This window comes from Hypanus sabinus, chromosome 4 (assembly GCF_030144855.1).
Source record: "Hypanus sabinus isolate sHypSab1 chromosome 4, sHypSab1.hap1, whole genome shotgun sequence".
Classification (NCBI taxonomy): domain Eukaryota; kingdom Metazoa; phylum Chordata; class Chondrichthyes; order Myliobatiformes; family Dasyatidae; genus Hypanus; species Hypanus sabinus.
The window spans coordinates 150,001,919-150,016,905 of record NC_082709.1 but is presented as its reverse complement, the minus strand read 5'-3'; the positions used below and the strand labels follow the sequence as shown (position 1 = coordinate 150,016,905).

The window sequence follows — 14,987 nt, the reverse complement described above, 5'->3', positions numbered from 1 at the left end:
ACCCCATGCAAGGCTTACTGAGAAAGTAAGGAGGCATGGGATCCAAGGGGACATTGCTTTGTGGATCCAGATCTGACTTGCCCACAGAAGGCAAAGGGTGGTTGTAGATGGGTCATATTCTGCATGAAGGTCAGTCACCAGTGGTGTGTCTCAGATCTGTTCTGGGTCCCCTACCCTTACTCTTTGTGATTTTTATAAATGACCTGGGTGAGGAAGTGGAGGGATGGGTTAGTAAGTTTGCTAATGACACAAAGGTTGGAGGTGTTGTGGATAGTGTGGAGGGAGGTCAGAGGTTACAGCAGGACTTTGATAGGATGCAAAACTGGGCTGAGAAGTGACAGATGGAGTTCAACCCAGATCAGAATCAGAATCAGAATCAGAATCAGACTTTAATCGCCAAGTACCTGTACACATACAAGGAATTTACTTCCGGCAGATGTTGTCTCTCTGCTCATAACAGATGATAAATATAAATGAAAATATAGATTATACATACAAGTAGTGCAATCCAAGTAATAGTTAGCAAAGTGACCGCAGTAGGGAAAAAACTTCTCCAGTGCCTATTAGTCTTAGTCTGGAGGGATCTGAAGCGCCTACCAGACGGAAGCAGTTCAAACAGTCCGTGCGCAGGATGGGAGGAGTCCTTTATGATGTTCCCCGCCCTCTTCTTCAACCTGGAAGAGTACAGGTCCACAATAGAGGGCAGGGAGGCTCCAATGATGTGCTCGGCAGTCCTCACTGTATGCAGATAAGTGTAAAGTGGTTCATTTTGGTAGGTCAAATATGATGGCAGAATATAGTATTAATGGTAAGACTCTTGGCAGCGTGGAGGATCAGAGGGATCTTGGAGTCCGGGTCCAGAGGAAGCTCAAAGCAGCTGCGCAGGTTGACTCTGTGATTAAGAAGGCTCATGGTGTATTGGCCTTCATCAATTGTGGAATTGAATTTAGGAGCCGAGAGGTAATGTTGCAGCTATATACGACTCTGGTCAGACCCCACTTGGAGTATCGCGCTCAGTTCTAGTCACCTCACTATGGGAAGGATATGGAAGCCATAGAAAGGGTGCGGAGGAGATTTGCAAGGAACCCAACTCTCCATGTTGTTAAAATCAGGATATAGATATCAGAGAAATTCTCTGATGGATGGGTGCTTGTGTGTGCTAGTTTGCTGCCACGTGGTGACAGTAACCTCCACTATTTCACGGGACTTCAGTTTTTCTAGAATTCTTATTCAATCAATTCTTTGTCCTTGCTCCTAGAGTTTCCAGACTCCTACAACCAAAACCTGGCACAATTTAATCACTGAATCCAAAGTTAGCCTGCTGCTTTCTTTCCTCCACTTTTATTGCTGGTCCAGACTATGTCCTCAGCCATTCTCTCTGATGCCTCAATGACAAAACAATGTTGTCGCTTACCACAGGAAGTATAAAACATTGCATTAGAGGCACATACCCACCTTGAATGCAAATTTATTTTTTATGATCACAATTGAACAAAGTTTGGTAATTATTTAGCTTGAACATCATGTTAAAGAGATATCAGTTAGAATCATTATATAGACCATAAGACCATAAGATACAGGAGAAGAAGTAGGCCATTCAGCCCATCAAGTCTGCTCCACTATTCAATCATGGGCTGATCCAATTCTTCTAGTCATCCCCACACCCCTGCTTTCACCCCATACCCCTTGATGCCCTGGCTAATCAAGAACCTATCCTTCTCTGTCTTAAATACACCCAATGACTGCCTCCTCAGCTGCTTGTGGCAACAATTTCCACAGATTTACCACCCTTTTACTAGAGTAATTTCTCTGCATCTCAGTTCTCAAAGGACATCCTTCAATCCTGAAGTCATGCCTTCTTGTCCTAGAATCCCCTACCCTGGGAAACAACTTCGTCATATCTAATCTGTTCAGGCCTTTTAACATCTGAATGTTTCTATGATATCAGAATCAGAATCAGGTTTATTATCACTGGCATGTGACGTGAAATTTGTTAACTTAGCAGCAGCAGTTCAATGCAATACATAACCTAGCAGAGAGAGAAAAAAAAACATAATAAATAAACAAGTACATGAATTACATATATTGAATATATTTTTTAAATGTGTGAAAACAGAAATACTGTGTATTAAAAGAAGTGAGGTAGTGTCCAAAGCTTCAATGTCCATTTAGGAATCAAATGGCAGAGGGGAAGAAACTGTTTCTGAATCACTGAGTGTGTGCCTTCAGGCTTCTGTATCTCCTACCTAATGGTAATTCCAGGGAATACAGCCCAAGAGCTGCCAGACATTCCTCATACAGTAACCCTTTCTTTCCTGGAATCATTCTCGTGAATCTTCTCTGAACCCTTTTAGTGTCAGTATATCCTTTCTAAAATAAGGAGGCCAAAACTGCGCGCAATATATGGCTAGAGTAGCTGTTAGAAGAGAAAGTTATTGGTAACTATAGTGTGTATGCCAATTTGTCAATAGTTTCATATTCAAAGTCATGGTTCAAGTAAAATTCTTGATCAAATTATTATACATTAACATATATTACCATGAGATTCATTATCTTGCAGGCACTTACTGGATAATAAAGAAATACAATGGAGTTTACGAAAAACTATTGATAAAGACTGATAATAACCAATGTGCAAAATAAGGTCAATGTTAGTGCATGGTGTTAAGATTTTGATATCCTTATTCCACATGTCTGTGATTCACTGAAGAGACTCCATCTTTATGATAGTCTATACATCAGCAGAACTAAGACAAGAATACTGAGCAAAACAAGCAACAGGATGCACTCAGCAAGTTAGGCCGTTTCTACGGAGAAGAACTGATTCAGAGCTGTGGGGTTGGTTCTGTTACTGCCATTCTACCCTTATACAGTCCAATATTTTCCTTCTTTACATCCAATTTTGCTGATTAAGCTGTCCAATTCATCAAAGACATTTAATTGCGTTCTTTCCTTCTCTCCCAACTTTGCCTCCCTCATTTCCTATATCCCTAACATTGACTGGTTCCAGTTCATATTCTCAGAACATGCAGCATTTTGCTTTTGTATCCCTGAGCCGAGGAATCCAAAGAGGGGAGAAGGATATGAATTCTGTGATTTCTTGGGAGAAGGATGTGATTCTGTGGAAAAGGCAAATTTTGAGGGGGCTTCTTGTCTCTGCAGACTTTGCAGATTTAGTAAAGAAGTGGAAGAGGGTTTAAAGAACAATCTGGCAATCATTGGAACAGCAGACCTGGGCCAGATCGCAGACAGGAAAAAAAAGTTATTCACAATAGACAAGAAGTTCTCTGTAAGAAAAGACTGAAAACAGTTATAATTTTTCCATAGTTTTCCTTTGGTCCTGCTCATCATGAGTCAATGATGGATTACTGTGGTCTGGCAAACAGAGAACTCCCATCTGTTCCTCTTGGATGAAAAGTATTCCAAAAATCAAACAGACCTGTTCTTGGATGAGTGTGGCACATTGCCTGCCAGATCTTTTCTCAATCACATCATGGAGATACTTCAGAGTTGTAAGTGCTGTACATATGTATGTCTGGACCAACACTAAAAGAGTTTGTGTTTATGCCAGGAATAAAAGATCTGTTGCAGTTGCTCCTCAGTAATATATGTTGGGGTAAACAACAACTTATATGAAATTCTTGTTTTCATTCATGTGCCTAGACAGCTTTCTTCCATTGCTCTTGCTCCAAATAATTACATATCTATCTGGATAAGCCCTGGATTCACCACACCTGGAGACAGAGCAGAGTGATGATGGTGCTAAACAATGACTCCCTTTCTTGCATCTTTGGAAACAGCTCTATTTCCATCTTTAATATCTCTATTTTCCCCTTTCAGGGTTCTTTTGAAGACCCTGATCTGGAATTACACGCTGACTCTGGTTCTTTGCAGGAATGGGACCCGCTCCCAGGTTTCATAACCGGCCATTATTGTTCGGCACACCGGGAGCTCGGCCTGAAAGTCCGGCTCAGCGTTGGAAGCCTAGGATCTCGGGGCTCTGGGGATGGGCGAATCAAAGGTCAGTGTCATGGCAGGAGACCCCTACGTCATTGGGGGAGTTGGAATATTAATGGCTGTGTGCCCAGATCTTTGGGCACAGAGCTCAAAAAAAAGTGACATAACAGACTTTTAACATTGTAATCAGCAAGCTGTTATGTCTCCCCTCTCACTGTGAAATCGGAGACACCCCTTTCTCCCTTATTAAGGGGAGAGAGAGAGAGAGAGAGAGAGAGCCTGTGGTATGTCGAATACCGGGTGAAGTGTGAACTCTTTGGAGTACTGCAAGTCTGTGTCTTTCTGTTGCTTTGCTCAGTGAGTGCTCAGTGGCAGGTGCTGATGCTTTTTTTGCTGGTGGGCGAAGGGGGATTGTTGCTTGTTGCTGCTTACGCACAGGAGGGAGGGGAGCTGGGGGTGGAATTTTTGGTGTTCTAACATTTAACTGTCATTCATTCTTTGGGGATGGTTGTGAAAAAGCGTTTGAGGATGTATATTGTATACATTTCTTTGACATTAACTGTACCTTTGAAACCTTTGAAACCCTGCTGAGGCGGGACGGCAACTCTCAGACACCCCTTCTTACTTACCTCTTGAATAGGACCAAACTAAGGAGCATCAGGCCATTGTCTCCTGCACCAACACTGACCTCATTGACTCAGAAGATCTCCCATCCACTACCACCAACCTTATTGTTCACTTACCCTGTACCTACCAGTTCTACCTCCTACCCAAGATCCACAAACCTGACTGTCCAGGTAGACCCATTGTTTCTGCCTGCTCCTGCCCCACAGAACTCCTGTCTACATATCTTGACTGTTTTATCCCCTTTGGTTAAGCCCCTTCCTACCTGCATCTGTGACACTTGCGATCTTTTCAATGACTTTAAGTTCCCTGGCCCCGATTGTCTCACTTTCACTATAGATGTCCAGTCCCCATCAGTAGTTCTCTGCTTCTTTTTCTGGACAACAGTCCCAACCAGCTCTGCTTCATCACCACTGTCCTCCGTCTAGCAGAACTCGTCCTCACCTCAACAGTTTCTCCTTTGGCTCCTCTCTCTTCCTTCAAACCCCAGGTGTAGCCATGGCACTCGTATGGGTCACAGCTACGCCTGTCTTTTCATCAGCTACATGGAACACTCCATGTTCTAAGCCTTCCGTGGCAATGCTCCCTAACTCTTTCTGCTCTACATTGATGACTGCGTTGGTGCTGCCCCTGCACCCATGCTGAGCACATCAATTTTATCAACTTTGCCTCCAACTTCCACCCTGCCCTCAAATTTACCTGGTCCACTTGCAACATCTCTCTCCCCTTTCTCAATCTCTCTGCCTCAATCTCTGAAGTCCGTCTATCTACTGATATCTTTTATAAACCTACTGACTCTCACAGCTATCTAGACAATACATCTCCCTGTCCTGCCAGTTGTAAAAAATGCCATTTCCCCTTAGTTCCTCTTTCTCCACAATATCTGCCATCAATGCTGCCATAGCCCTAATTTCTTTCATTTTACCACATCTACCCTCGCCCATCCTCCCATGCCACACCAGGGATAGGGTTCCTCTTAACCCACCAGCCTCTGCATCCAGCACATAATTCTCCATAACTTCTGCCATTTCCAATGGGATTGCACCACCAAGCACACCTTTCTCTTCCACCCCCCCCACTCCCTCACTTGCCACAGGGATCGCTCCTACATGACTCCCTTATCCACTCATCCCTCCCCACCGACCTCCCTCCCGGTACTTATTGTTGCAAGCAAAAGAAATGCCAGACCTGCCCCTATCCCTCCTCTCTCACTACCATTCAGAGCCTCAAGAGTCCTTATAGGTGAGGTGACTTTTCACCTACAAGTCTCTTGGTATCATCAACCATATCCGGTGCAGGCTTTGGAGAGGGTCCAGAGGAGGTTCACAAGGATGAGTCTGGGAATGAAAAGCTTCTCATATGAGGAAAGTTTGTTAGCTCTGGGGCCTATACTCACTAGAAATTAGAAGGACAAGGGGGGATCTCATTGAATCTTTCAAACGTTGAAAGGCCTATTGAGAATAGATGTGGAAAGGATGTTTCTGTTAGTGAGGAAGTCTAGAACAAGAGGGCATAGCCTCAGGATAGAGAGGTGTCAGTTTAGAATGGAGATGCAGAGAAATATCTTTATTCAGAACGCGGTGAATTTGTGGAATTTCTTATCGTACACAGCTGCGGAGGCAAGGTTGTTGGCTGTATTTAAGACAGAGTTTGATAGGTTCTTGATTGGATGTGGCATCAAAGGTTACGGGGAGAAGGCTGGGGAGTGGGGCTGAGGAGGGGAGAAAAGGATCAGCCATGATTGAATAGTGGAGCAGACTTGATGGGCTGAATGGCCTAATTGTGCTCCTATGTCTTATGATCCTATTTTCTGTATGGTAATCAACCAAAAGTCATGTCAAATCAAAGTAATTTTATCATCAAAGTGTGTGTGTGTGACCATATACTATTTTGAGATGCATGTTTTTGTTGGCACTTACAGGAAAATAAAGAAATACAATAGAATTTATGATAAACTACCCATAAGCAAAAAGAGACAAACAACCAATGTTCAAAGGAAGACAAATTGTGCAAATAAAAATAAATAAATAATACCTAGAAGATGAATTGTAGGTTATGGACACAGTTCATAGTTGAGGTTAATGAAGTTTGTACAACATCTTTACATTTTCTACAATGATTGTACAATACATCATTATGAGCAGACAACATACTTTTGCCCTGAGAGATTCAGCACATTAGTATGAGTGCAGGTCTTTATTTAGTGGCTGGAAAATTGTACACAGCTCTACCGAAATAGTGAGTAAAGGAATGGTGAACAGACACTTTAAACACTGGTCAACTGAATGTGTAAAGTAATTTCTATCACTTAATCATATTTTGTCATCTGAAATTGAATGTGAGATTAGCTGTTATAATATTTTACTAAATTATCATAGGGTTTAAAATTAACATATATATGGAAAAACAAATTTGCTATGACATATCTTTTAAAGGTGATGAATGTAGAAACTCAAGGCCTTTAAGTAGCTGATAAGGGAAGGTTGAATTCACCAGCTGGTCTGTGGTCTGCTCTGGGCTGTCCAGTATCCCAAATTAAACAATGGCAGTATCAGTTTCAACAATACATATAGACTTATGCAAATTTATCAGAAGTAGGATGCTTAACTCTTACATTTCTTTTGCTGTCTCCATGCAAGCAGTGCAGTGAAGAATGATTAAGCATGTGCTCTGTTAAAACATAATCTAATTTGGCAGAGGATGGGATCGATTAGTATACAAGTCGATGCAATGTGCAGAGAGAATATGAGGAAGGATAGCCCGATGATAAAGTAAAATTACAGTCAGAGGGATGAGTTGAAGTGTGACAGAGGGGCAAACTCAAAAAGTTGTTGAATACAGGACAGAAAGTGTTATACTTGCAAAAATTAGTAGGGAATTGTAGGATCAGAAAGCTTTTGACAACCAAAAGAAGAGGAAATATGAAGGTAAGCTAGCCAATGATATAAAATACTTTATCTCAGATATACGTATATAGAGTTATAGAGAGGCGAGAGTAGATATTAGACTTGTGGAAAATGATGCAGTGGGGACAAAGAAATGGTAGATAAACTGAATAAGTATTTTGCATCAGTCTTTACTGTGGAAGTCACCTGCAGCATGATAGCAATTCAAGAGTGTCAGCAGGTAGAAGTGAATGTAGTCACTATTACTAGGGAGAAGGTGTTTGAGAAGCTGAAATGTCTGAAAGTAGGTGTTATCTAGACCTGATGAACTACAACCTAAGGTTCTGAAAGAGGTAGCTGAAGAGACTGTGGAGACATTAGTAATGATGTTTCAAGAATAGGACTGAAAAGTTGCTCATGTCACTCCACTCCTTTAAAATGGAGGGAGGCAAAAGAAAGGAAATTATAGGCAAGTTAGCCATGCGTCAGTGTTTGGGAAGATGTTGGAGTCTATTGTTAAAGATGTGGTTTCGGGATACTCGGAGTCACATGACAAAACAGGCCAAGTCATCATTTTCCTTAAGGGAAAATCTTGCCTTGCAAGTAGACAGGGTGGACAAAAGAGAGTCGGGGGATGTTGCTCCAGTGGATTTTCAGAAGGCCTTTTACAAGGTGCCACATATGAGGCTGCTTAACAAGATAAGAGCCCCTAGTGTTACAGGAAAGATACTAGCATGGACAGAAGATTGTCTGACTGACAGGAGGCAAGGAGTGGAAATAAAAGGGACCTATTCTATAACCTACTCTAGAAATTGCCAAGAATCCTCTTACTGCATAACCTTCTATTTTTTCTAAGTTCCATGTACCTATCTAAGAGTCTCTTAAAAGACCCTATTGTATCCACCTCTACCACTGTTGGAGGTAGTGCATTCCATGCACCCACCGCTCTCTGTGTGAAAAACTTACCTCTGACATCCCCTCGGTACCTATTTCCAAGCACCTTAAACTATGCAACATCGTGTTAGTCATTTCAGCCCTGGGAAAAACCTCTGACAATCCACACAATCAATGCCTCTCATTATCTTATACACCTCCATCAGGTCACCTCTCATCCTCTGTCACTCCAGGGAGAAAAGGCCGAGTTCATTCAAGCTCTTCTCATAAGGCATGCTCTCCAATGCAGGCCACATCCTTGTGAATCTTCTCTGCACTCTCTCTATAGTATCCACACCCTTCCTGTAGTGAGGTGACCAAAACTGAAAACAATACTCCTAGTGGGTCTTATATAAAGTCGTACATAGCTTTAACATTACCTCAAGGCTCTTGAACTCAATCCCATGCTTAAAGAAGGCCACTACACCATAATCCTTCTTAACAACACTGTCAACCTGCACAGCTGCTTTGAGCGTCCTATGGACTTGGACCCCAAGATCCCTCTGATCCTCCACACTGCCAAGAGTCATGCCATTAATATTATATTCTGCCTTCAAATTTGACCTACCAAAATGAATCACTTCACACTTACCTGGGTTGAACTCCATCTGCCACTTTTCAGCCCAATTCTGCATCCTATCGATGTCCCATTGTAACCTTTGAAAACACTCCAGACTATCCACAAAACCACCAACTTTTGTGTCATCAGGAAACTTACTAACCCACCCTTCTACTTCTTCATCCAGGTCATTTAAGAAAATCACGAAGAGGAAGGGTCCCAGAACAGATTCCTGCGGAACACCGCTGGTCATCGACCTTCATGCAGAATTGTCTACTACCACTCTTTGCTGTCTGTGGGCAAGCCAATTCTGGATCCTTGGATCCCATGCCTCCTTACTGTCTGAATGAGCCTTGTATGGGGAACCTTATCAAATGCCTTTCTGAAATCCATATATACTACATCCACTGCTCTACCTTCATCAATCTGTTTTGTTACATCCTCAAAGAATTCATTCAGGCTCGTAAGGCATGACCTGCCCTTGACAAAGCCATGCTGACTATCCCTAATCAGATTAAGTCTCTCCAAACGCTCATAAATCCTGCCTCACAGGATCTTCTCCAACAACTTGCTAAGATTCACTGGTCTATAATTTCCTGGGTTATCTCTACTCCCTTCTTGAACAAGGGAACAACATTTGCAACCCTCCAATCCTCTGGAACTTCTCCCGTCCCTATTCATAATGCATAGATCATGCCAGAGGCTCAGCAATCTCCTCCCTTGCTTCATGCAGTAGCCCGGGGTATATCTTGTCCAGTCCCTGTGACTTATCTAACTTAATGCTTTTCAAAATCTCCAGCACACGTTGAGAAAACAGGGAAGCAGCAGAAAGGCTTAGACAGATTGGAAAAATGAGCAAAGAAGTGCCAGATGGAATACAGTGTAGGAAATTGCATGGACATACATCTTGGTAGAAGGAATAAAAGCATAGACTATTTTGTAAATGGGGAGAAAATTCAAAATCAGAGTTTCAGAGTTACTTGGGAATCCTTGTGCAGTGTGGTAAGGGAAGGAAATGCAATGTTAGGATTTATCCTGAGAGGACTAGAATATAAGAGATAGATAGAGTAGTTAAGGAGGAAATGTTTTCTATAGTGAGTGAATCTAGAACAGAGGGCACAGCCTTAGAATAGATGGATGCCCATTTAGAACGGAGATGAGGAAGAATCTCTTTAGCCAGAGGGTAGTGAATCTGTGGAATTCATTGCCAGAGGTGTCTGTGGAGGCCGATTCATTTAGTATATTTAAGTGGAGGTTGCTAGTTTCTTGATTAGTCAAGGCTTCAAATGTCAGGTGGAGAAGGCAGGGAATGAATTGAAAGGAATACTAAATTAGCCATGATGAAATGACAGAGTAGACTTGATGGGCCAAGTGGCCTAATTCTGCTCCTGTGTCTTACAGACATAAATATGAGTCATAGAACACAACCTCCAAGAGGACCACAAACTTGTTACCTGAAGAACAATGTCGGCTGGAGTCAGGGCCTTGTGATTTGACTTCTGGTAGAGTCACCCATGCCAAACAGATCAAAAGGTAGAGGCCAGACTAAGAGTGGTCCTCTGGTCCTCCAGGTTCAAGGGTTCTGCTTAGGGCTAACAACCCTGGCTGTTCAAAAAAAAATTGTTGCGAAAAGAGCAATGAAGAATCCTATATCTGTGTGTGACAGTATTCCTGAGTGTCCACCTGGGATTTGCATGTCGGACAGTTATGAAAACCGCAAGGAAGCTACTGGCATGTTGAAGAAAGCCCTGAACATGACCAAGATCAAGACCAATATTAGGTTTTGGGACTACACACTTGTTCAAGTATAATACACTAGTTTTAGATGGGCTGGATGGCCTACTCCTGCTCCTATTTCTTATGTTCTTATGCTCTTAACCATGTACAACACTGGCAAGCTAGCAGAAATATCTGCTGAAATTTGTCATTGCAACCTACATATACTGGGTGTCAATGAAAGCAGGTGGACAGGGTCCGACAGGCTAAAGGCAGCAACTGGTGAAGCAGTTTTATACTCAGAAACGGAAGCTGGTACAGTGTCTACACTAAGATGAAGCTGTACCAGAGCTGTGTTCTGTTCGCATTCTTGTATGGGCCAGAACACTGGCACATGACGGGAGAACAAACTTGCCAAGCTGTTGTCATTCCACAGCATGAGTTTTTGGAAGAGTCTTCATATTTTCTGGCCAAGGAAGATCTCCAACCAGGCCCTACTCGTTCAGTGTCACCAAGAGGACATGGCCACAATCATCATGAGGAAACGTTGGAGAAGGATTGGATATGTGATGAGAAGAGATGTCAACTCCATCATTGAGGCAGCACTTTCTTGGACCCTTGAACATGGAGGAAACACGGGAGACCAAAGGCAACTTGGTGCCATACTGTAGGGCTGAAATGAGAGCCCTGAACCACATGGGGCACAATATAGAAGATGGCCAAGGACAGACAGAGGTGGAGGATCTTCATTGCTGCCCTAGACACAAGTGATGTAACAGGCGGTAACTAACTGGAACACAAGGGTTACATTTTCTTTCAAAAATCTCACAAGCCAACCCCACTGAAATGTCAGCATTCCCTAAACTGTCTATCTTTACCATTCACAAGGCAGAACCAGTGAGTGAATATGAACACCACCAGCTGTAAATTCCTTCAATATCATATCACATCCTAACTTAATATACACGTGTCTTTTTTGGGTCAAAAATAATGAAGGCCCTTCCTTCATTATATAGACTGTATCTGTTTTCCCAAAAGCTATAAGCATATCGACTTTGGCTTTGCCTTAGATGCTGATGACACATGACGAATTAAATAAATTCTATGTTCCACTACAATACCCATCTTGCCTTCCCTTTGTAACTGATTAACTCAGTCTGTTTGTTTGACCATAATTATTGACTATAAGACCATCTGAGCTCAACATTTGCTTAGAACATAGCTCCTAAAAGAGTAAACAGGCCCTTTATCCCACGATGCTGTGCAGGACTAATTAAACTAGTAAGAAAATGCCCGACTGAACTAATCCCTTCTGCCTAAGCAATATCCATATATACCTCTAGACTTCTAGTCCTGAGGAATGGTCTTCATTTGAAACATCGCCTGTCCATTTCCTTCTGAGGAAGCTGCCTTGACCTGCTAAGTTCCTGTGGAAAATCACGTGGAAAGTAAATGAGTGTTGGGTGCACGAATGTTGAAATAGATTGTGGCCCACCTCTGTGCTGGAAAGGAGGGGCTGCAGATTCTGTACAAAACACATACTGGTCTATCAAAAGCTCCCTGTTGCATGGAAGGTCCTTGTATTTCATTATACACACCCTTCAGCCCTCAGTGTAGGATGTCCTTATTCAATTCTTTGTAACAGAACTCATTTGTGACCTCGCCCTCCTGGAAAATCAGCATCTGAATTACTCTTTGCCCTTCCCCAGGCTCCAGAATCACTAGGCACAGATCTCGCCTCCAAGCTGATATTAGAGTAAAGAGAGGATCCAATGAGTCGAAACATTGAATTTTTTGAAGGGCACCTTTTTATTAATTACTTGGTACTGTCCCACTGTCTGAACCAAGTGGAAATTACACCATACAACTTGTGAACTCTGAGAGATTGTCAAAAGAAGGGATAAAGAGACATGATAAGGAAGATTGGGTATAAATATACATATATTAACAAAGGGCTCAAGTTTTATATTCATTGAAAGAAGATTCAGTAAGAGCCACTATTGTTTCTGATGACAGGGTAAAATATTCCACCTTCTATTGCAAAAGAGAGAGAGAAGTGTATTCAAGGCCTGCAAATTGTTTCTGTTAATGTACTAGTACAATTGATTGGTTAACAGTATTTGTAAGCTGGAAGTGTTTTGGAATGGTGATGATTGTGTGAGGTCTCTTGCCTATTTGTATGTCAGGTTTCAGCCCTGTATAAACTGAGTAAACCATTCATTTTGATCATGACTAATTTGATTTTAATTTTCTTGTGAATCTCCATAATCCTTGATTTTCCCTTTGGTGCAATATCTTCCCAAGCATGTGTTGGAGGGATATCTATGAGGTTAGTGATGAAGTTGATTGAAAGTGAGGAAAAGTTTGTGATGTATTTTCTGACGTTGAGCCAGTCTGAGAGATCATTGAGCTTCTCTGGCAATATGTCCATATCCTTGGCTACTCATATTGATTGTACAAACTGTTTGTTCCCAGTCCATTTGGATACACATTAAGAAGCTTTCTTGTTTCCTTTGTCTAGAGAACACCCTTTCTATCTCTCTCCTCATTTAGCAGATTTCTATATCCACGTACAAAATCAAGGTGCCTATTCTTACCCTTGCCATCTCTTCCTTCAAGCTTCTATAGCACCAAGAAAGTATTTCATACTGGTCTCAGCCGTAATCTTATCTCATTTAAGAAGTACAGACACAGCTGAGATATGCAATAAGGCAGGAAACAACATGGTTGGCAGAGGCTGGTCACTGAAGTCTTCATAATGTAAGTGCAGCATGAACTCTTGATTTGGATCAAATAAATATTGATTGATCACGTATTGCAATCCTTGCATCTATTTTCTGGCCTCCATGTAACTTCATATCTGTGAATCCAGAAGATTTGGAAAAAACCTGCAGAGGACTGCAAACACAGCCAGCTCCATCATGGGCGATAGCTTTCTCACCGTCGAGGACATCCTCAAAAAGTGATGCCTCGAGAAGCAGCATCCATCATGAAGGATGACCACCATCGGGGACATGCCTCCTTCTCATTATTACCATCAAGGTTAATGTACAGGAGCCTGGAGACAACAGTTAACATTTTAGGAAAAGCTTACCCTCTGGTAGTACTCTCTGGATTGCTGCCTCTGACACACACCATTGAGGACAGGAATAGGATGACTTTGCATCCAATTTGGATGAATGTGTAGCTGAGAAACAGGTACAGGGGTCAGGGGTTCTGATTGATGAATCATTGGAATCTCTTCTGGGGAAGGTATGACCTGTGTAAAAAGGATGGATTACCCCTGAACCCAAGGGAGATCAATAAGCTCCAGCAAACCTTGCAGGCAGTTTTGCTAGAGCAGTTTGGGAGGGTTGAAACTAATTTAGCTAAGGGATGGGAACCAGAGTGTTAGTGCAGAGGATGAGGTAGCTGGTTGACAAACAGAGGCACTGTGTAGTGAGATACCTAGCAAGGAGAGGCTGATGATAGGGCAAAATTTGCAGTCAACAGGATGAGATGTAATGTAAAAGGTGGACAAAATTGAAAAGGGTAAATACAGGACTGAAGGACTTGTATGTGTACAGTATAGGGAATATGCGAGAAAAACTTGAAGCACATTTATTGATAGGCATATATGACGCTGTGGGTGTCACTGAATTGTGGGTGAAAGAAAATTTTAGCTGGGAGATCTATGTCCAAGGATACATATTGTATTGTAAATCTCCTCTGCACCCCAATCCAGGCAACATCCTGACAAATCTCCTCTGCACTCTTACTATGGTTTCATAGAAACATAGAAACATAGAAAATAGGTGCAGGAGTAGGCCATTCGGCCCTTTGAGCCTGCACTGCCATTCAGTATGATCATGGCTGATCATCCAACTCAGAATCCTGTACCTGCTTTCTCGCCATACCCCCTGATCCCTTTAGCCACAAGGGCCATATCTACCTTCCTTTCTTTCTACATCCTTCCTGTAGTGACGCAACCAGAACTGAGCATAGAACTCCAAGTGGGGTCTGACCAGGCTCTGATATAGCTGCAAAATTACCTCTTAGCTCCTAAACTCAATCTCATGATTGATAAAGGCTATTGCACCGTATGCTTTCTTAACCACACAGTCAACCTGTGCTGCAGCTTTGAGTGTCCTATGGACTCAGACCCCAAGATACCTCTGATCCTTCACACTGCCAGGAATCTTATCACTAATACCATATTCTGCCATCATATTTGACCTACCTAAATGAACCACTTCACACTTAACCGGGTTGAACTCCTTCTGCCACTTCTCAGCCCAGTTTAGCATCCTATCAATGTCCTGCTGTAACCTCTG

The 14,987-nt window shown here is 42.3% G+C and overlaps 1 long non-coding RNA gene across 1 annotated transcript in view; it reads left to right on the top strand.

The window, feature by feature from the left end:
- Window positions 1-13,731, top strand: part of LOC132393316 (uncharacterized) — a 42,868-nt gene extending 29,137 nt beyond the window's left edge. Inside the window, exons 2-3 of the long non-coding RNA XR_009511837.1 lie at window positions 3,895-4,021; window positions 9,146-13,731. This is a non-coding gene — a long non-coding RNA (uncharacterized LOC132393316). The remainder of the gene's footprint in view (window positions 1-3,894; window positions 4,022-9,145) is intronic.
- Window positions 13,732-14,987: the final 1,256 nt, after the last annotated feature.